Source organism: Cherax quadricarinatus, chromosome 12, assembly GCF_038502225.1.
Source record: "Cherax quadricarinatus isolate ZL_2023a chromosome 12, ASM3850222v1, whole genome shotgun sequence".
Taxonomy (NCBI): domain Eukaryota; kingdom Metazoa; phylum Arthropoda; class Malacostraca; order Decapoda; family Parastacidae; genus Cherax; species Cherax quadricarinatus.
Window position 1 is genome coordinate 24,155,367 of NC_091303.1, and position 24,284 is coordinate 24,179,650.

Here is a 24,284-nt window from a genome sequence, read left to right on the forward strand (position 1 = left end):
ATTTTTGTGAAGGTAATAAGACAATTTTTTTTTTTCTGATCAGTACTTACCGAGATACAGCGGCAGGAAGTTGACCCAAAATGACCGGGTGGCGGCAACATAAGTGACTTCCGCAAAATCCCATTTTTTTATTTTACGTTTTTTTTATACTTTTTTCTTTTCTTTTCTAATTCTTTTTCTTTTTCTAATAACATTTGTGGCCTGTGCAACAAGTATAATGTATATTGTATAAGTGTACACTCATTGTATTCAACACAATAACTGCACTAATTTGTTTATCATTATATTGCTTACAAAACTTGTTTACAAGTTTATTGTAAACAAAATGATGAAAATATTAGTCTGGTTATTGTGTTGTATACAACGGTACCATATAGTACCATATGGTACAATGGTGCTATAGGGTGCAATGGTACCATATGGTACAATGACACCATATGATACAATGGTACCATATGGTACAGTGGCACATGATACAATGGTACCATATGATACAATGGTACCATATGGTACAATGGCACCATTTAGTACAATGGTACCATATGATACAATGGTACCATATGGTGCAATGGTACCTTATGGTACCATATGGTGTAATGGTACCATATGGTGTAATGGTACCATTTGATGTAATGGTACCATATGGTACATTGTACCATACAGTACAATGATACCATATTGCAATTGTACCATATGGTACAATGGCACCATATGATACAATGGTACCATATGGTACAATGGCACATGATACAATGGTACCATATACAATGGTACCATATGGTACAATGGCACTATTTGGTACAATGGTACCATATGATACATTGGTACCATATGGTGCAATGGTACCTTATGGTACCATATGGTGTAATGGTACCATATGATGCAATGGTACCATATGGTACTGTTGTATTCAACACAATAAACACACTAATATTTTCATTATTATTTTGTTTAAAATAATTGTTTACAACAAAAATATGCAAAAATGTTATATATTAGTAATGTTCTATTATACATTTATAAGTGTACAGGAACTTGATGCGTTCCTTGAGGTGGATGGCAAAGCACTTTGTCTCGGAAACTGGGGAGTTAGTAGCTAGCTTGTTGCCACTCACTCAGTCTTGGCTGGTGTCTCGTGCCACCAACACCTATTGACCATATGGTACATGGTATCATATGTTACAGGGTACCATATGGTACATTGTACTATATGGTATAGGGTACCATGCAGTACAGCATAACATATGATGCAGGGTACCATATGGTGCAGGGTACCATATGGCACAGAGTACCATACAATACAGGACACCATATGGTACAGATACAGGGATAACTATGGAAATAAGTCACCCTGACTTTTTTGGGTTATCCTAGGATTTTATATGTATGCTGCTATGTATGATAATCTATGTAATTGTATTTCTGTACACCTGAATAAACTTACTCAAGTGCATGTGGCATCATAAGTAAGTTTATTTAGCTATACAAAAATAAAGTTACATAGAATATCATACTTAGCAGCATATGTTTGGAGAACCTAGGATAACCCAAAAAAGTCAGACAGACTTATTTCCATTAGGGTCCCTGTACCCTGTACCATATGGTATAATGTACCATATGGTACAATGTACTATATGGTACATTGTACCATATGGTACCACTCTACCAAATGATACCATTGTACCATATGATACCATTGTATGACATGGCACCATTGTACCATATGGTACCATATGGTTCAAAACCATAGAATTCGTCTTCATCTCCACTTCCATCAGTCTTAGAACTGTAAGTTGTGAAGAGGAGAGTCAGAATTCCCCCAGAGAGTGAGTGGGGAGTAAGAGCTTCCTTGCCGCCAGGCACAATGAACAAAGCTACTTTGCCGGCGTTCCCACAATGCCATGCAGGCGTCCAGATTTTTTCTGGTGTGCACACTGACCACCCAGACCCATTCTCTCAGATGTAGGCCTACCAGCCTTCTTGCACTAAATTTGACGCCACTAGAATTTTGGCGGAGATCTACGGTTTTGACCCTGAACGTAAAGCCGTAGATCTACGGGACGGACCCTGAAAGGGTTAAAATAGTGTAGTTTTAATGAACGGTGAGAGACGAGTATTTATTGTAGAAAATCAGGTGTGGTAGCTCCTATACACCAGCTACTATACCTACATGAAATATACAACTTAAATTTAAAATGCCCCAGAGCGATTATTATTATTATTATTATTATTATTACCATCGACATACCTTGTTCACAGGGTTTAATCATTTCTAACAACTATCCTTAGATGCCATCATAAATGAGAGAGAACGAGTAAACAAGAGAGAAGGAGATGCCGAAAACTGTAAACAGATGAAGGCATAAGGGAGTCACTTGTTCAGATGCATACTAATACCTGTCTACCTTTGGTTCAAATTTATTTATTTATTTATTTATTTATTTATTTATTAATTTGAACATGATACAGAGAAATACAAAAGAATACAGTTAAATGCAGCATGCCAAAGCCACTTGAATGCATAGCATTATGGGCAGGCTTAAAATTAACTTAAGATTAACTAAGCAATGAAGTATTCAGTGGTAAAACATTATTGTAAAATTATTGTAAATACACATTTGCATGAGCTGGTGAAGCATTTACCCTACAATATGAACACTTACATTGTGTACAAGTTGCCTTCACATTAGTGCAGTAGAATAAATAAATAGCTATGAGTGATGGCACATAAAAGGAATAATATTCTAGTTACCCCCAGTAATACTATAGTGTACACATTTTCTCTGGTGGTGCACTAGAGTACATGTAATTCTTGCTATCACACCACCAAGCTGCCTGACTGCCATATCTCATATTAACAGTCAAACCTCAGTTGTTGATTGTGTTACTCATTGAATAAATCAGTTTTCGAATTGTTTCAGAAAAAAATGTCCTGGTTTTCCTACGTTCTCTTGACTGTCGATGGACAAGTTTTTGCATGTACAGAATGGGACAAAGTGGCTTATATTTATTTTTATTTATTATTAATTTGGACATGATATATAGATGTACAAAGAAATACAGTGGTTAAGTGTAACATGCCAAAAGCCCCTTGTATGCAGAGCATTATGGGCAGGCTTAAAATTAACTTAAGATTAACTAAGCAATGATATATTCAGTGGTAAAAATTATAGTAAACAATTAACAATTAAGCACAAATGAGTATTTCAAAGACAGGTCATATGGTCATTTGCCGAGTTGCTGTGCATTCAATAGAATGGAGTATTCTGTTAGGCAATGTAATTAAAAAAAAAAACAAAGTTTGATAGGGTCACAGGTTAAACATTAATGAGATACTGTACAATTATTCAGTATTTATTTAGTTGTGGGTGAGTAAGTGATTTTTAAGAAGAGACTTGAATTTATAAACATATTCACATGTAATGAATTCCAGATTTTTGGGCCTTTTATGTGCATTGAGTTTTTGCATAGTGTGAGATGGACACGAGGAACATCAAAGAGTGATCTGTGCCTTGTGTTATAGTCATGTGTTCTGTTGAGGTTGGTAAGGAGATGTTTGAGGGGAGGGTTTATATCCGAGATAAGTGTTCTATGTATGTAGTAGGTACAATAGTAAGTATGGATGTTTTGTACGGTGAGTAGGTTTAGAGTTTTGAATATTGGTGGAGTGTGCTGCCTGTAGTGGGAATTTATCATCATTCTGACTGCAGCCTTATGTTGGGTAATTAATGGTCTGAGATGGTTTATTGTTGTTGAGCCCCATGCACAAATTCCATAGATGAGATAGGGGTAAATAAGTGAGTGATATAGGGCCAGGAGGGCTAACTGTGGAACATAGTACCGTATCTTCAATAGTATGCCTACAGTCTTGGAAATTTTCTTGGAAATTTGTTGTACATGTGTTTGAAATTTGAGTCTATTATCAAGGTGGATTCCTAAGAATTTTCCCTCTGTGAGCTTTGTGATAGGTGATCCGTTTATCATTATATTAAGAGGGACATCTGTAGCTCTGTTTCCAAACTGAATGAAGTAGGTTTTGTCAATGTTGAGAGTAAGTTTGTTAGTCATCATCCAGGTAGATATTTTCTGTAATTCGGTATTCACAGTATTGGCTAGCATGACTGGGCTTGGGTGAGAGAAGACGTATGTAGTGTCATCTGCAAACAGTGTGGGTTTGAGTAGTTATGATGAATTTGGTAGGTCATTTATGTAAATGAAAAAGAGAAGAGGGCCAAGGACACTTCCCTGTGGGACACCAACTGTAATTGGCTGTGCAGAAGAGTTTGCTCCATTTGTGTACATATATTGGCTTCTGTTGCTGAGGTATGACTTTAGGTAGTTGAAGGAGTGCCCTCTTATACAATAGTGCGACAATTTTATGTGGAGCAAATCATGGTCAACTGTATCAAAAGCCTTACGTAAATCAATGAAGATCCCCAGTGGAACTTCTTTTTTCCCTAGTGCAGTGTGTATTTGTTCTAGCATGTGTATAATAGCATCATTCATATTTTCATTAGGCCTGAACCCAAACTGACAGGGGTTGAGTATGTTGTGGGAGATGAGGTAGGATAGATTCACTTATGAATTAATCTTTCGAAGATTTTAGAGAGAGGGTTAAGTTGCATATTGGCCTATAGTTATTCAAGTCTGTTTGGTCTCCTCCTTTATGAATCGGGGTGACCCTTGCTATTTTGAGAACTGAAGGAAAGGTAGAGGATTCGATGGATTTGTTAAAGTGTTGCAATTATTGGTGACAGCACTTGTGACGCTTTTTTGTATATAAAGAGTGGTAAGGTATTTAAATCTCCTGTCTTGTTTTTTAGTGTGTTGATAATAAGGGAGACTTCTGTTGGGTTAGTCGGAGCTAGGAACAGTGTGTTCGGGTAGTTGCCAGTGAGGTAGTCATTGGGTGGGGTATTTGAGCTTGGGATTTTAATGGCAAGGTTTTTTCCTATGGTGAAGAAGAAATCATTGAGTCTGTTTACTGTTTTACTTGGTGGGAGTTGGGGTTCATCTGGTTTTGTTAGTTCAATTGTGCTAATTCCTGATATCTTTTTTGTTCCTAGAATTTCTGATAGGGTTTTCCAGGTCTTTTTTATATCACCTTTTAAGTTGAATAATCTGTTCCCATAATACAATTTTTTAGCCCTTCTTATCAGGCTGGTTAGGATTGACGAGTAACATTTTGTTTGGTCTCTGGTTATGTGACCCATTCTGTACTGTTTTTCACATAGTTGCTTTGTATTTATGGATTTAAGGGTGCTGGGTGTTAGCCAGGGACTGTTCAGTCTCTTAGCTGTCATCTGTTTAGTTTTTTAGGGCAGTGCTTGTTATAGAGGTATTGGGTCTTTTTTAGAAAATTATTAATACATTCGTCAATATCTGTATAGATTTCTAGCTCAGTGTGCCAGTCAATGTTTGTCATTGCTGTTGTGAAGTTATTAATGGCTGCCTCATTATGAAGTCTGAAAGTGACTTTAGTAGTGTCTTGGGGTATTTTGCCTAGATTAGTTATGAGGAAGGTAGGGTAGTGGTCTGTGATATTATCTGTGATTATGCCTGATTTTAAAGAGGATATGGTGTTGGTCCAGATGTGGTCTAGTAGGGAAACACTAGTCTCTGTAATTCTTGTAGGTTTTGTTACTGTTGGTAGCAACAAACAGTTACTCACAGCATTTGTGAATTCAGTAATGTGTGGGTCCTGGTCTTGCAGGAGATTTATACTAAAGTCACCTGAGAGTAGTAAGTGATCTTTATTCATGTGTGCATCAGTTATCATACTTCCTAGGTTTTCACTAAAATGGCTAATGTTTGACTGTGGTACTCTGTAGATGTTTATCACTGTGAGAAGTTTTTGTAGGTATTTGGATTTGAATTTAGCTATTATATATTCCCCATGTTCATCCCTTGTGCATGTATTATTGATACATTCTAGTACATAGTTGTGCCACCCCTTGTTGATCTGGCCTACAGTTGTGTATGGCTGTGTATCCAGGAATGGCATAGACATCTGTATTATCAGGCTTTTGCCAGGTTTCGGTGAGAGTAATGATGGACATACTGGCATGCAGGGAATTTAGTAATGCTATGAGGTCATCGTAATGTTTTCTTAAGGATCTGACATTATAGTTAAAGACAGTTATGTTGTCAAATGCTCATAGAATGCACACTGGACAATGGGTCAAGAGTGTGGGTATGACAGTGTAATGTCTCAGTTTAGACAAGTGTTAAAACAGAGCCTGAAAGAAGCCTCACTAGATAGGTTTTTAGTGAGACAAAGAACCAGTGAGCCAGAACAAGGTGTTAGTGGTGAAAAGAAACAATGAAGAGAAACAACACCAGAAGGACAGTTGCCTAACATATTAATAAATGACTCTTCTTCCAAGCAGTATCATCATCCCTCCTCTCCTCTACCTCCTGCTTCCAGTATGCCATTAGCTTTCCTCTCACAGGTAAGGGGTAGTTAACCCTTTCAGGGTTTCGGACGTACCAGGGTTTTTGACGTACTAGTATGCCTAAATTCTAGCGCCATCAAATCTAATGAGAGTAAGCTGGTAGGCCTACATATGAAAGAATGGGTCTATGTGGTCAGTGTGCACAGCATAAAAAAAATCCTGCAGCACAGTGCGTAATGAGAAAAAAAAAAAACTTTGACCGTGTTTTTGGATTAAAACAGCGAATTTACACTGTATTTTTGTATGGTATTTATTGTTGTATTCTAGTTTTCCTGGTCTCATTTTATAGAATGGAAGACATAATAGAGAAATTGAGATGATTTTGACTGGTTTTAAAATGAAAAGTACCTTGAAATTGAGCTCAAAGTAGCAGAAATGTTCTATTTTTACCGAAATTCAAAAGTAAACAAATCATGTTAACCCTTTGACTGTTTCAGGGCCCTCTCTGAAACTGTCATTCTATGTCGCCAAATATTCGAAAAAAAAAAAATTATTTTTTCTTATGAAAATGTTAGGAATATTTTTACTAGTGTTTTAAGCCTAAAAAAAAATTTTTGCCATCAGTACTTACCGAGATATAGAGCCGCAAAGTTTGCAGAAATCGACGTGCGTATGGCAACAGCGGCGACTGCCGCCCACCCGGTATTCTTTTATTTACTCTAATTCAAAGGTTTCTTGCATTTTTCAATATTTTTCTTTTCCAGGTAACTTATGTGGCCTGTGAGACCAATGTAAGGTGCATTGTTCAAATATACACTCATTATTTACAACACAATAACAGAACAAACTTTATCACTATTAGTTTGTGTATACACTTTGTTTACACAAACAAACAATACAAAACAATGTTTATTACTATTGTTCCATAATATATATACATATGTACAGTCACTAAGCACGTTCCTAGAACTGCTGCAGCTTGTGGAACTCTTTGAAACATGGGTATATGCAGAGGGGCACTTCACACTCCTCACACATAAAACGAGTGTCTCTGCGTGTTTGTGGGCGTTTTGTGGTATGCATACATACATAACACCTCTTCTGAGCATTTTTCTTGGCAGTATTAGGAGGCAGTTGTATGGGGTAGTGATCACCAGGCCTCAAACGAGATGACGTCTGTGGGCGCTGGTCTATTGCAGGAGTTGCTCCTTTGTACTTTGCAATTATTTGTCTGATTACTGACAGGCAAAATTCACCATATTTTGGTGTTTTGTTGGTCTTCAACTTGTATATGTTATAAGCATTTAGCATAGAGATATCAACAAGATGGAAAAAAAGTTTGATATACCACTTATAACTCTTGCGTACACAGTCTGCAAACCCAATCTGCATGTCACATTTGTCCACTAAGCGCATATTGAGGTTGTAGTCCATGACAGCTGCAGGCTTTAGAATGGGTTCATTGGTCTCTCTGTTGTCCCTGCCACTGGGTACCATTTCGTTTGTGTGAACTGATGTCAACAATGTGACATCACGTTTGTCATGCCACTGAAATGCCATGATGTCATTGGCAGCAAAGGCTTGCACCTCACCTCTGCGAGTGCCAGCGTCGAACCTTGGCATATGTTTGCGATTACCACGCACTGTGCCACACACGTCTGTCAAGTTCACTCGCAAGAAATCACTGAGTAAGGGGCTTGTGTACCAGTTATCAGTAAATAACATATGCCCCTTACCAAGATATGGTTCCATCATTGTTCGAACCACATCACCAGAGATACCCAATAACTTCATGGTATCTCTCAAAGTATTACTGCCAGTGTACACAATAATATCTAAAACAAGACCACTTCTGCAATCACACAGTACAAATAGCTTTATACCAAAGCGTTTCCTCTTGCTTGGTATATATTGCTTGAATGAGAGTCTTCCTTTGAATAAAATCAAGGACTCATCAATAACAAGCTTCCTGAAGGGATAAAAATACATGCAGCACTTTTGTTTCAGGTACATAAACACATTTCTTATCTTATATAACCTGTCGCTTCTGTCAGGCCTGGTTTTGTCTGAAAAGTGTAACATACGCAACAGTATCAGGAAACGATTGACACCTATAATGTCACTAAAACCTGGAGTTGAAATCAGGCGATCTGTTGTCCAGTATGTGGTGACAGTGTGCTTATACACATGTGGCATAAGCATTATTGTGGCAAAAAACAGGTACATCTCTGCCACAGTTGTCTCCTTCCACTTGTGTAGCCGTGATTTTGGTGAGAGAATTGTATTTGCCATGGTGTATTCACAGTATGTGTTGGTTTCCCTGACAATGATGTCCATCAGGGGTTCATCGAAGAATAACTCAAAGCAGTCCAGTTCACTGGCATTGTTCCCAAGTGGACAAGATGGCTTTATTCCACTTTGTGTTTCATCAAAGTCATGGGGACTGGGAACAAACTCGTCACCGTCCTGCCAATCCCAGATGCGGTCTGCTGGTGGGGTCTGGATATTGTACCGTGGTTGTGGCTGTGCAGGTTGTGGTGGTGCAGGTTGTGGCAGTGTGGGGTAGGGTGAGGCTGGTTGTTCTGCTGAGTCAGCCGCGTGGCTAGTAGCGTGGCCCGGTGATGGTGCCACATGGGCCGTGCCACCCTCACTATCACCACCACTGCCTCCTCCCTCACTGTCACCATTCATACCCATCGTTACAATATCGTCATCTTCACTATCAGGTCGTGGTGTTGGGCCACGGGATGTGCTCCCAGAGTTTCTCCTTCCCCTTGGAACAACATATGAAACACTACCAGACCGCATGCTACGTCGTACATACTGGCGCTTCACTGGGGAATATTCACTCTCACTGTCACTAGAACTGCTTTCAATGACCTTGAAATCACTATCACTATCACTATCACTGCTATCATCAGGGTGTTGTACACGACCAAATAGTTTCCTCTTTCGTCCTGGTACAGGCGAAGGTGAATGTGAACAAGCCGGCACAGCACCAGAGGTCGAAGGTTGTGGGTCATCTGGGTTTTCGTCACTATTTACGTTATCCTGGGCACTTTTTTCGGTAACACTCACTTGAAAACCCTTGAATTCACTGTCACTGACATTTTCATCGCTGTTAGAGCTATCACTTGGGAACAAAAGACCTCCAATCCGCCGAGGAGTGAGGAACTTCTTACCGAGAGGCATGGTGAAAATGGACTGACAACATGGCGTTCCCACAATGCACCGCTAGGTCCCAGATTTTTTTCACAGGGTGCACACCGACCACTGAGACCCATTCTCTCCCGTGTAGGCCTACCAGGCCTTTGGCGCGCGATTTGAAGCCGCTAGAATTTGTGCGTATAAATACGTCAGAAACATTGGCTCGTAAGACGTATTTATACGTCGGAAACAGTCAAAGGGTTAAGCGTCCAATACACATCACCTGGTGAGTCTAATATTCTTTCACAAGTGCGCCGATATTATTTATACCATTTCTACACTAATGCAGTAGTCTGCATAACAGTAAATCTTCTATTTTTTGTGAGAATAAAAATTCAAAGTGGAAAGCAAAAGAATGTAAGAGGGGCTTGGGGACGTGACTAATGAACAGAGGAAATGTTATTTTAGTGCCAGGAATGTCTTTCTTGTTTATTCTGGACCCTATTTGGAAATTGGCATCTTTTGAAATTTGTGTGAAATTGGCAAAATTGCTAAATTCTGACCACTGTATTGGATAGTTGAAATCGGTAAATGGGTGGTTTCTTGTACTCATTCGATAGCAAAAATGGAGTTCTAGCAAAATAGTTATGATTTTTGTCGATTAGTACACTGGAATTGGCCGAAAATAGGGCTCAAAGTGGGCAAAATCGCCGATGCGTAAACATCGTCGAGACAGCTAACTTCGCGAGAGCATAATACCGTAAGTTTTCCATCAAATTTCATACTTTTGGTGTCATTATGATCAGGAAAAGAGTCTCTATATTTTCATAAGAAAAAATAATTTTTTTTTTTTGAAATTTGGGCGACCCTGAGAACAAGTCTGGGAGAGGGCCTGGGGACCCTGAAAGGGTTAAATTTTCATTAATTGTACAGTATTTCAGTTAAATTTTCATTAACTGTACAGTATTTCAGTTAAATTTTCATTTAGTATTCAATTTTACAGTTTCTGTGCTGTTTACTTTTAGACATTGTTTTATGTAGTAGTTAGTACGGTAGACCATTATTTAACACAGGTTTACTGGCACGTTTTGGTTGTAGCACTAATGAAGAATTGTGGCACAATTTTATACAACACTTAGTAAAATTAACTTAACACGGTTCAGTTTCTGGGAGGGAAAAAAAACTGAAGCGTCGCCCATGGGATACTTCTGGCTGTGGGTTGGATTACTGAGTCAATGGGGGAGACCTACCATCATCCCCTGCCACCCCCATCACCCTCCACCACTCCCACTACCCTTGTCCCAGTCTTCAGTTCATACACGTGTAGAACCACCCTCTGTTAGGAGCTAGCTGTGTTTATTTTTGTTTCTGGATTGAGTTTAGATCTTTTTATTGCCATATCTTAAATCTGCCAAGCAATCGTGGCACTCAGCAGGCATATGTACAAGTGCTTCTGAAAGTGGCAAGAAAAGGTTTAAGTGTTTAAGTCTAGGAGTTCTGGAGTTTACCTGGAGTTTACCTGGAGAGAGTTCCGGGGGTCAACGCCCCCGCGGCCCGGTCCGTGACCAGGTCTCCTGGTGGATCAGAGCCTGATCAACCAGGCTGTTGCTGCTGGCTGCACGCAAACCAACGTACGAGCCACAGCCCGGCTGGTCAGGAACCGACTTTAGGTGCTTGTCCAGTGCCAGCTTGAAGACTGCCAGGGGTCTGTTGGTAATCCCCCTTATGTATCCTGGGAGGCAGTTGAACAGTCTCGGGCCCCTGACACTTATTGTATGGTCTCTTAACGTGCTAGTGACACCCCTGCTTTTCATTGGGGGGATGTTGCATCATCTGCCAAGTCTTTTGCTTTCGTAGTGAGTGATTTTCGTGTGCAAGTTCGGTACTAGTCCCTCTAGGATTTTCCAGGTGTATATAATCATGTATCTCTCCCGCCTGCGTTCCAGGGAATACAGGTTCAGGAACCTCAAGCGCTACCAGTAATTGAGGCGTTTTATCTCTGTTATGCGCGCCGTGAAGGTTCTCTGTACATTTTCTAGGTCAGCAATTTCACCTGCCTTGAAAGGTGCTGTTAGTGTGCAGCAATATTCCAGCCTAGATAGAACAAGTGACCTGAAGAGTGTCATCATGGGCTTGGCCTCCCTAGTTTTGAAGGTTCTCATTATCCATCCTGTCATTTTTCTAGCAGATGCGACTGATACAATGTTATGGTCCTTGAAGGTGAGATCCTCCGACATGATCACTCCCAGGTCTTTGACGTTGGTGTTTCGCTCTATTTTGTGGCCAGAATTTGTTTTGTACTCTGATGAAGATTTAATTTCCTCGTGTTTACCATATCTGAGTAAATGAAATTTCTCATCGTTGAACTTCATATTGTTTTCTGCAGCCCACTGAAAGATTCGGTTGATGTCCGCCTGGAGCCTTGCAGTGTCTGCAATGGAAAACACTGTCATGCAGATTCGGGTGTCATCTGCAAAGGAAGACACGGTGCTGTGGCTGACATCCTTGTCTATGTCGGATATGAGGATGAGGAACAAGATGGGAGCGAGTACTGTGCCTTGTGGAACAGAGCTTTTCACCGTAGCTGTCTCGGACTTTACTCTGTTGACGACTACTCTCTGTGTTCTGTTAGTGAGGAAATTATAGATCCATCGACCGACTTTTCCTGTTATTCCTTTAGCACGCATTTTGTGCGCTATTATGCCATGGTCACACTTGTCGAAGGCTTTTGCAAAGTCTGTATATATTACATCTGCATTCTTTTTATCTTCTAGTGCATTTAGGACCTTGTCGTAGTGATCCAATAGTTGAGACAGACAGGAGCGACCTGTTCTAAACCCATGTTGCCCTGGGTTGTGTAACTGATGGGTTTCTAGATGGGTGGTGATCTTGCTTCTTAGGACCCTTTCAAAGATTTTTATGATATGGGATGTTAGTGCTATCGGTCTGTAGTTCTTTGCTGTTGCTTTACTGCCCCCTTTGTGGAGTGGGGCTATGTCTGTTGTTTTTAGTAACTGTGGGACGACCCCCATGTCCATGCTCCCTCTCCATAGGATGGAAAAGGCTCGTGATAGGGGCTTCTTGCAGTTCTTGATGAACACAGAGTTCCATGAGTCTGGTCCTGGGGCAGAGTGCATGGGCATGTCATTTATCGCCTGTTCGAAGTCATTTGGCGTCAGGATAACATTGGATAGGCTTGTGTTAACCAAATTTTGTGGCTCTCTCATAAAAAATTCATTTTGATCTTCGACTCTCAGTCTGGTTAGCGGCTTGCTAAAAACTGAGTCATATTGGGACTTGAGTAGCTCACTCATTTCCTTGCTGTCATCTGTGTAGGACCCATCTTGTTTAAGTAGGGGCCCAATACAGTGGACCCCCGCATAGCGACCTTAATCCGTGCAAGAGGGCTGATTGTTATGCGAAATGTTCAGTATGCGAATGAATTTTCCCCATAAGAAATAATGGAAATCAAATTAATCCGTGCAAGACACCCAAAAGTATGAAAAAAAAAATTTTACCACATGAAATATACATTTTCCTACACACAAAGAGAAGGATACATGCACAATAGTAGAGTAGTACATGCACAATATATATTGTGCATGTACTACTCTACTAAATGAAGAATAAATGACACTTACCTTTACTGAAGATGCAGCAATGACTGATGAGACACTGTGTCCTGGGAGTGCCTTTTCCTCCTGAGTACTGTAGGTCCTGTTTGGCATTTTCTTCCAGAACAGGCCTTATCACACTGTGTATGCCACTACGATTCTTAAATCTCTCAAACCAACCTTTGCTGGCTTTAAATTCACCAATATGAGCACTAGTTCCAGGCATTTTTCCCTGTTCACCTGGGTGTTAGTCGCCTGGTGTGGGTTGCATCCTGGGAGACAAGATTAAGGACCCCAATGGAAATAAGTTAGACAGTCTTCGATGACACTGACTTTTTTGGGTTATCCTGGGTGGCAAATCCTCTGGGGTTAATTGTTTCTTGGTATTCTCAATAAGCCACACCAACAACGGTGCTACAGCAGCAGCAGCAGCTGACGGTGGTACAGCAGCAACAGACGATGCTACAGCAGCAACAGACGATGCTACAGCAGCAGCAGACGATGCTACAGCAGCAACAGATGATGCTACAGCAGCAGCAGACGATGCTACAGCAGCAGCAGACGATGCTACAGCAGCAGCAGACGATGCTACAGCAGCAACAGATGATGCTACAGCAGCAGCAGACGATGCTACAGCAGCAGCAGACGGTACTACAGCAGCTGCAGCAGCTGACGGTGGTACAACAGCAGCAGCAGCTGACAGTGCAGCAGCAGCTGACAGTGCAGCAGCAGCTGACAGTGGTACAGCAGCAGCAGCAGCTGTACCACCAACAGTAGCGATGGTTGATTGGGGTTTATTATACAACCTGGCCAGCTCGGAGACACGCACTCCACTTTCATACTTATCAATGATCTTTTTCTTCATCTCTATAGTAATTCTCACCCTTATTGCTGTAGGGTTGGCACTAGAAGCTTTCTTGGGGCCCATGGTCACTTATTTTCCAGAAAAAATCACCAAAAACACTGTAATAATACGAAATGTTCCGATTGTATGCTTGGATGTTACCGCAGAGGCTGGCTGGTAAACAATGCCACCGGCGGAACATGTGAGCGTGGCTCAGGCCGCACATTGGACGTGTCTCGGACGAAGAGCGGTGAGCGGGTTTTTGGGCGGTATGCGAGGCAAAATTTTTGCGAAAAAAGCGAGCGGTATGCGGATTGTACGGTATGCGATGCGTGCGGTATGCGGGGGTCCACTGTACTGGATGTTGTTCTCGACTTAGATTTGGCATAGGAGAAGAAATACTTTGGGTTTCTTTTGATTTCATTTATGGCTTTTAGTTCTTCCCGCGATTCCTGACTCCTATAAGATTCCTTTAGCTTGAGTTCGATGCTTGCTATTTCTCTGACCAGTGTCTCCCTACGCATTTCAGAAATATTGACCTCTTTTAGCCGCTCTGTTATTCTTTTCCGTCGCCTGTAAAGGGAGCACCTGTCTCTTTCTATTTTACATCTACTCCTCCTTTTTCTTAGAGGAATAAGCCTTGTGCATACATCGAGTGCCACCAAGTTAATCTGTTCTAGGCATACGTTGGGGTCTGTGTTGTTTAGTATATCTTCCCAGCTTATATCGGTTAGGACTTGGTTTACTTGGTCCCACTTTATGTTTTTGTTATTGAAGTTGAATTTGGTGAATGCTCCCTCGTGACTAGTCTCATTAGGTCTGTCTGGGGCTGCACGCATACATGTCTGAACCTCAATTATGTTGTGATCTGAGTATATTGTTTTTGATATGGTGACATTTCTTACCAGATCATCATTGTTAGTGAAGATGAGGTCTAGTGTATTCTCCAGTCTAGTAGGCTCTATTATTTGCTGGTTTAAATTGAATTTTGTGCAGAGATTTAAAAGCTCGTGTGAGTGTGAGTTTTCATCAGAGCTGCCTCCTGGTGTTATTACTGCAACAATATTATTTGCAATATTCCTCCATTTTAGGTGCCTTAAGTTGAAATCCCCCAGGAGCAAGATGTTGGGTGCAGGAGCTGGAAGATTTTCCAGACAGTGGTCAATTTTTAACAGCTGTTCCTGGAATTGCTGGGATGTTGCATCCGGAGGCTTGTAGACTACCACAATGACTAGGTTTTGGTTCTCGACCTTTACTGCTAAAACTTCCACTACATCATTTGAGGCATTTAGCAGTTCTGTGCAAACAAGTGATTCTGCAATGTACAGGCCAAGCCCCCCTTTTTGCCTGTTCACTCTGTCACATCTGTATAGGTTGTAACCTGGGATCCATATTTCGTTGTCCAAGTGATCCTTTATGTGGGTCTCAGTGAAAGCCGTGAACATTGCCTTTGCCTCTGCAAGCAGTCCACGGATGAAAGGTATTTTGTTGTTTGTTGCTGGCTTTAGACCCTGTATATTTGCAAAGAAGAATGTCATCGGACTGGTGGTATTGTTGGTACTGGGGGGATATTTTTTTCTGGCATTAGTATCTGTATCTGTTGGTTTGGAGTGGAGGCCATCGACTGTGGTTCCACTCCAGGAATGACTGGATTTGGTGTACGATTTCTGCCATTTCCTGCCAGTTTTTTTCCTTCCTGGCACTAAAAAACCTCTCCCTCTTGAGTGGCTGTGGCTACCCAGGTTTTCCCATGGCCTGGATGTTTTGTATCTTTTTGTACCCTTTAGATGGTATGCCTGGCAATTTAAGTTATAGCACAGTCTTTCCTGTTCTGAAGGAAATCGAGATACTATTAGACAAGCTTAAGAGTGGCTCACCTGTGGTGGATATAGTTAGGGCCTATGGCGTTAACCCTTTGACTGTTTTCGTCATATACATATATACTTATTACGAGCCAGTGTTTTTGAAGTATTAAAACGCCAAAATTCTAGCGGCTTCAAATCAAGCAGGAGAAAGCTGGCAGGCCCACATGTGAGAGAATGGGTCTGTGTGGTCAGTGTATGCAGTATAAAAAAAAATCCTGCAGCATGCAGTGCATGAAAAAAAAAACTGACCGCATTTTTGGATTAAAACACAGATTTTGAGGTGTATTTTTGTATAGTATTTATGGTTGTGTTCTCGTTTTCTTGGTCTCATTTGATAGAATGGAAGACATATTACAAAAGTTAAGATGATTTTCATTAGTTTCACAACGAAAAGAACCTTGAAATCGAGCTCAAGGTAGAGGAAGTGTTCGATTTTCGCCAATGTTCAAAGGCAAACAAATCACGCCACGTGTCCAATACACATCAACTGGTGAGTCTAATATTCTTTCACAAGTGCACTGATATTATTTATACCATTTTTACAATAATGCGATAGTCTGCATAATGGTAAATCTTCTATTTTTTGTGTTAATAAAAATTCAAAATAGAAAGCAAGAGTAATATAAGAGGGGCCTGGAGATGTGACTAATGAACAGAGAAAATGTTATTTTAGTGCCAGGAATGTCTGCACTGTTTTTTCTGCACCCTATTTTGAAACTGGCATCTTTTTTAATTTGCATGAAATTGGCCAAATTCCCAATTTGACCACTTTACTGGGTAGTTGAAACCGGTAAATGGGCAGTTTCTTGTACTCAATTCATAGAACAAATGGAGTTCTAAAGAAATAGCTATGAGTTTGGTTGACTGGAACAACAGAATTGGCTGAAAATAGGGCTCAAAGTGGGCAAAATCGCCAATGCGTATATATCGTCAAAATCGCTAGCTTCATGAGAGTGTAATTCTGTAAGGTTTCCATCAAATTTCGTACTTTTGGTGTCATTACCATTGGGAAAAGATTCTCTATCATTTCATAAGAATGTTTTTTTTTTTTTTTCCAAATATTTTGCGACAGAGAGACTTCAGGATTTAGTGTCTCGACAGTCAAAAGGTTAATGAAGCATCAGTTCGTACAATTAAAAAGAACGAGGTAAAAATACTGTACAAGTGTGTTTAATTAATAACCCAAGATGTCATCTCATGAAAAGAATGACACGTAGATCACAACAAGTAAATAAAACTGAGTGGATTGAACAAAAGACAAAGAAAGGTGCACCACTTAATTTCATCTTAATTAGGGAAAAAGCCTTACAGTTGTTTAAAGCAGTTTGTAATAAGGAAGGAAGACCTGAAAAAGTGTTGTGTGTTTAGCACAGGCTGGTTCCACAAATTTAATCCTTTGACTGTAGCAACCCCAAATCCTGAAGTGTCTCCTAGTGTCGAAGAATTAAAAAAAAAAAAAAAAAATTATTTTTTCTTATGAGAATGTTAAGATTAATTTTCTGATTGTGATCAGTACTTACTGAGATATAGAGGCATAAAGTTGGCAGAAAATGAGCCATGTATGGCAACAGCTGTGAATGCCACTCACCTGGTAAACTTTGGTTTACTTGCATTCCAAGGTTTCTTGTTTTTTTACTATTTTATTTTTTCAGGTAACTTAAGTGGCCTGTGAGTCCAAAGTAAGATGCAATGTACATACTATATACACTCGTTGTATACAACACAATAAGTGCACAAACATAATTATCAATATATTGTTTACAAAACTTGTTTACACAAACAATACCAAAAATTTTTTACTACTATTGTTTTATAATATATATACAAATGTACAGTCACTGGACATGTTCCTAGAAGTTCTGCAGCTTGTGGAACTCTTTAAAACATGGTTTCATACACAATGGTGTTTTACATTCCTCACACATAAAACAAGTGTGTCTGCATTTTTTTTTTTTATTATCACACTGGGCGATTCCCACCAGGGCAGGGTGGCCCGAAAAAGAAAAACTTTCACCATCATTCACTCCATCACTGTCTTGCCAGAAGGGTGCTTTACACTACAGTTTTTAAACTGCAACATTAACACCCCTGTCTGCATTTTTGTGGGCTTTTTTTTTTTTATGTGCACAGACGTAACAACTCGTCTGAGCAGTTTTCTTCAAAGTATTACCAGGCAGTTAGGTAAATGGTCGTGTGTCATCATTCCTTCCTCCCTACCTTCCTTCCTACATTCCTTCCTTCCTTTCCTTCCTTCCTTCCTTTCCTACCTTCCTTTCCTACCTTCCTTTCTTCCTCACTTCTCTTTCCTTCCTTCCTTTCATCTCGTCCTTCCTAGCCAAGAAGAGTACCCAGAAGGAGAATGTAGAATATAACTTTGGTATATCTGTGTCTAGCATTAGGAATAATATTAGGAAGTAAATAATGAAAATGATTGTTATAGGAATGCAGTTAGAAGCCTGAGTAGATTTATAACCCACTATGATAACATGAACGTAGATAAGTATGTTTATGGAGCAACTTGCAATGTGAACAGACTGACTGATGTTGTAGTGGCCAGGCTTAGGCTTGGTTACAAGTACTTCTGGCAGTTTAGGAGACACACAGATGATGATCAAACTAAATGCAAATTATGTGATCAGGCATATGGTCGCTGTCTTGAACACTAAGTGCTTAATCGTCCACTTATTGAGGAATACAGAGACAGACAGTATAATAACCTGTCACATGTCAAGATATCTTATTAATGAAAATAAGATACCAGATATGCTAAGCAAATTTCCTAAACTCGCATATAACAGATAAGTGAACTGTAGAGCATATGAATATACAAAAGGCCTAGTTCCTAGGCCTTTTCTGTATTCATATGCTCTTGCGCTACTGTCCACAGGATGGATATGGGGTGCACAATAAACTAGCCACTTCGGTGGCACAATCTAAAATCATCCTTCCTTTCTTCCTTCCTTCTGGTTTCTATAATATATATACACATACACCTACCATCCGACTTACGACCTGCTCGACATACGTCCACTCGACTTACGACCGTGCATCTGGCAGCTGGGCTGGGCCGGCTGATGCCCACTGCTGTACAGTCTCCCTCAACATTCGCGAGGGTTAGGGGATCAAGAGCCTCGCGAATGTTGAAAAACCGTGAATGTTTGGTGCCCCCAATATATTGTAGGGAAATATAATACAATACTGCTTCCTTAACTTGTTGAATGATGAACAATCATAAAATACATGAAAACGTCGTAAATTGTACTAAATATATACATGTTATGCTTTAATAACATGTATGTTATTAAATACCACAGACTCCACCACTGCCTCCACCACTTCCCCAACCACTGCGAGTCCCTACTACCCTCCCTCCGACCCCCGCAACTGGCAGCCAGCCCTCCCACCACTCAGTGTTGTTTGTTCATTATTTGCTATTAAACTACAGTATAAATAATGTAAACCCATTCATGACTGCATATTGCAATGGCTATTCGGACAGGTATTAGACGGTGACATCATGTGTTTACTCTTGAACATAGCAAAGAATCAAACATTTCTGCTACTGCTAATAATAACAATAGTAATAATAATAATAATAATAATAATAATAATAATAATAATAATAATAATAATAATAATAATAATAATAATACGATATAATTGAAGAAGGAAATTGTACAAAAATACGAGGGAGTGGTTGACATATCATCAGTGTGGCTTTGTTTATGCTGGAATGAGTGTTAGTCTCCCTGCTCTTCCAAACATTTCACAATAATTCAGCGGTTGAGGCAGTGGTATTTAATAACATATATGTTATAAATAATAATAGTACATATTATTAACAACATGTATTATTATTATTAACATGTATGTTATTAAATACCACTGCCTCAATCACTTCCTCAACAGCTGCCTCACCCACTGCCTCAATCGCTTCCTCAACAGCTGCCTCACCCACTGCCTCAATCGCTTCCTCAACAGCTGCCTCACCCACTGCCTCAATCGCTTCCTCAACAGCTGCCTCACCCACTGCCTCAATCGCTGCCTCAACAGCTGCCTCACCCACTGCCTCAATCGCTTCCTCAACAGCTGCCTCACCCACTGCCTCAATCGCTTCCTCAACAGCTGCCTCAACCACTGCCTCAATCGTTTCCTCAACAGCTGCCTCAACCACTGCCTCAATCGCTGCCTCAACAGCTGCCTCACCCACTGCCTCAATCGCTGCCTCAACAGCTGCCTCAACAGCTGCCTCACCCACTGCCTCAACAGCTGCCTCACCCACTGCCTCAATCGCTCCCTCAACAGCTGCCTCAACAGCTGCCTTACCCACTGCCTCAATCGCTGCCTCACCCACTGCCTCAATGGCTGCCTCAACAGCTGCCTCAACAGCTGCCTCAATCGCTGCCTCAACAGCAGCCTCAACAGCTGCCTCAATCGCTGCCTCAACAGCTGCCTCAACAGCTGCCTCAACCACTGCCTCTACCACACCAGTCGCACTCAATCTACAAGCACCAAACACAATGAATTATTGTGAAATGTTTGGAAGAGCAGGGAGACTAATGTTCACTCCAGCATAAACAAAGCCACACTGACGATGTGTCAACCACTCCCTCGTATTTTTGTACAACTTCCTTCTTCAATTATATCGTATTTATTATTATTATTATTATTTATTATTATTATTATTATTATTATTATTATTATTACTATTGTTATTATTAGCAGTAGCAGAAATGTTTGATTCTTTGCTGTGTTCAAGAGTAAACACATGATGTCACCGTCTAATACCTGTCCGAATAGCCATTCCAATATGCAGTCATGAATGGGTTTACATTATTTATACTGTAGTTTAATAGCAAATAATGAACAAACAAAACACTCACCACACTGAGTGGTGGGAGAGCTGGCTGCCAGTTGCGGGGGTCAGTGGAAGGGTAGTAGGGACTCGCAGGTGGCGGGGAAACTTGAATATAATTTGGCGGCTGGGAATTTGGTGGCTGGGAATTTGGCGGTTGGAAATTCGCAAATGTGTGAAGCCCGCGAAAGCTGAAAACATGAATGTTGAGGGAGACCTGTACAATATTTGACGATACTCGCGGCGGCAATGCGTCATCCAGGCAGCATCAGTTTGAGTAACCCTGCCCCATCAGTAGCATCATACTGTGTGACTTGAAAAAGCCCACTGTGTGGGTGAAGCGTTGTCAGTAAGGGATCACATTAAACTGCATATGTGTTTATGTTTCCAAGTGCTAGGGTTATGGACACTCCCGAGCTTCAGAACCTTGCATTTATCTACATTGAACTGCATCTGCCACTTTTCTGACCAAGAATATAGTTTGTTTAAATCCTCCTGAAGATCCCTAACGTCTACGTTTGAATCAATTATCCTACCTATCTTTGTGTCATCGGCGAATTTGCTCATAAAATCGGAGAATTTGCTCATATAATAAATCCAACAATCTATTTGCCTTATTACGTACGCTTGGGCATTGCTGTCTTGGTTTAAGGCTGCTGCTTGCCATAACCCCCGGGTCCTTTTCGCAATCTGTATGGCTAAGTTCTACATTATTTAATTTATAAGTGCTAGGGATATGGACACTCCCGAGCTTCAGAACCTTGCATTTGTCTGCATTGAGCTGCATCTGCCACTTTGCTGACCAGGTGTTGAGTTTGTCTAAATCCTACTGAAGTTCCCTAACATCTACGTTTGAATCAATTATCCTACCTATTTTCGTGTAATCGGCGAATTTGCTCATTTCACTAGTAATTCCCTCCCTGGGTATGGGAGTTATTTCTTGGGTAGCTTTAGGTAGAGGTCGTTTTGATAAGGACCTGCCTCACATGGGCCAGTAGGCCTTCTGCAGTGTTCCTCCATTCTTATGTTCTTAACTGTACTAACTGAACAGTAAATTTCACCATGGCCCCTAAGATGAAGTCTGAATCTTGCACTGGAGATTGTGGCAAGAATGGCTCTTACTCTCGAACCCTCTCTTCATTTTCACTGTTGCACATAAACCTGTCTGTATCTGTATCCCTGTATATCTGTGTCTGTCTGTATCTCTGTGTGTCTGTTTGTCTGTCTACCTGTGTGTCTGTCTTTGTGTCTGTCTTTATGTCCACCTGTGTGTCTGTCTTTCTGTCTACCTGTGTGTCTGTCTTTCTGTCTACTTGTGTGTCTGTCTTTATGCCTACCTGTGTGTCTGTCTGTCTTTCTGTCTGCCTGTGTGTCTGTCTCAGAGCCACTCATTAAGAGTGTAATTGGTCTTGAAGACACTATATTAATAATGATAATGACACAATAATAATCACTGAGGTGCATTAAATGTGTATAAAACGTTAATATAGACATTTGGCTTAAGCCATCTATGATTTTTTTTTTCAAAATTATATAATAAACATGCTACATAACATATAAAAATATAAATTAACATATATGAGATGTTTTTCTGGTTGGCTTGACAGAGTGAACAAAAACCATTCGTGTCCGGGCTGGTAACAACAACAACAACAATAACAACGTTTGTTTACATAACTCGCAAACCTTCTACCCTCTCATTCTCTCTCATTTAATCTTGTTTACTCACCTCTCACTCTACATTAAGACTACAGATATTTTAAGGTAAGTAATGAGTGGACGCGATTGTTATATTATAGTTTAATAATAATATTATTATTATTAATACATATGTTAAAAGTTAAAAGATAAAGAATCACACATAAAGTGGGAGTTGTCACAGTTGCTCTTTGCTGATGACACTGTGCTCTTGGGAGATTCTGAAGAGAAGTTGCAGAGATTGGTGGATGAATTTGGTAGGGTGTGCAAAAGAAGAAAATTAAAAGTGAATACAGGAAAGAGTAAGGTTATGAGGATAACAAAAAGATTAGGTGATGAAAGATTGGATATCAGATTGGAGGGAGAGAGTATGGAGGAGGTGAATGTATTCAGATATAATAACACAAAAAAAAAACGAAATTTGATGGAAAACTGCGGAATTATGCTCGTGAAGTTAGCGACCTAACGGCCACGTTTACAAATCGCGATTTCGCTTACTTTGAGCCCTATTTTTGGCTAATGCCATTGTTCCAGTCGCCCAAACTCATAGCTATTTCTTTAGAACTCCATTTTTTCTATCGATTGAGTACAAGAAACTGCCCATTTACCGATTTCAACTACCTAATAATGTGGTCAGAAATTTGCAATTTGGCCAATTTCACGAAAACTAAAAAATATGACAATTTCAAAATAAGGTCCAGAATGAACAATGCAGACATTCCTGGCTCTAAAATAACATTTTCTTTGCTCATCAGTCGTGTTTCCAGGCCCTCTGATATTACTCTTGCTTTCTATTTTGAATTTTTATTCAAACAAAAAATTGAAGACTTACTATTATGCAGACTACTGCAATACTGTAATAATTGTATAAATAACATCAACCCATTCATGACTGCATATTAGAATGGCTAGTTGGACATTTACTGGAAAATGGCATCATTTGCTTACTTTTGAACATTGGCAAAAATCAAACATTTCCCCTACTCTGAGCTCCATTTCTAGGTTCTTTTTATAGTAAAATCAATCAAAATCACCTCTATTTCTATAATATGTCTTCCATTCTATCAAATTAGACCAACAAAACGAGAATACAACCATAAATACTATATGAAAATAGACCACAAAGTCGGCATTTTAATTAAAAAAAACGGTCGGAGTTTTTTTTTCTCATTATGCACTGCGTGCTCCAGGATTTTTTTTATATGGTGCACACTGACCACACAGACCCATTCTCTCACATGTAGGCCTACCAGCTTTCTCCTGCTTGATTTGAAGCCGCTAGAATTTATGAGTATATATACGTCAAACACGGTACCTCGTAAGACGTATATATACGGCCGCGACAGTCAAAGGGTTAATTTAGGGCACTGGAGCACAGATCCACTGTATAGCACTTTGTCTGGATTTTTTGGGTTATCCTAGGTAATTTATACTATGTATGATAACTTTACTTACGTGTACCTGTGAGAGAGAGAGAGAGAGAGAGAGAGAGAGAGAGAGAGATACAGAGAGAGAGAGAGATACAGAGAGAGAGAGAGATACAGAGAGAGATACAGAGAGATAGAGATACAGAGAGATAGAGATACAGAGAGAGAGAGAGAGAGAGAGAGAGAGAGAGAGAGAGAGAGAGAGAGAGAGAGAGAGAGAGATACAGAGAGAGATACAGAGAGAGAGATAGAGAGAGAGATACAGAGAGAGAGATAGAGATATAGAGAGAGAGAGAGAGAGAGAGAGAGATACAGAGAGAGAGATAGAGATACAGAGAGAGAGAGAGATACAGAGAGAGATACAGAGAGATAGAGATACAGAGAGATAGAGATACAGAGAGAGAGATACAGAGAGAGAGAGAGAGAGAGAGAGAGAGAG

The 24,284-nt window shown here is 40.2% G+C and overlaps 1 protein-coding gene across 7 annotated transcripts in view; it reads right to left on the reverse strand.

Annotated features, from left to right (window-relative positions):
• LOC128686617 (deoxyribonuclease TATDN1) overlaps nt 1-24,284 on the reverse strand; it is a 192,546-nt gene that overhangs the window by 92,545 nt on the left and 75,717 nt on the right. The gene's annotated exons all lie outside the window — the stretch shown is intronic.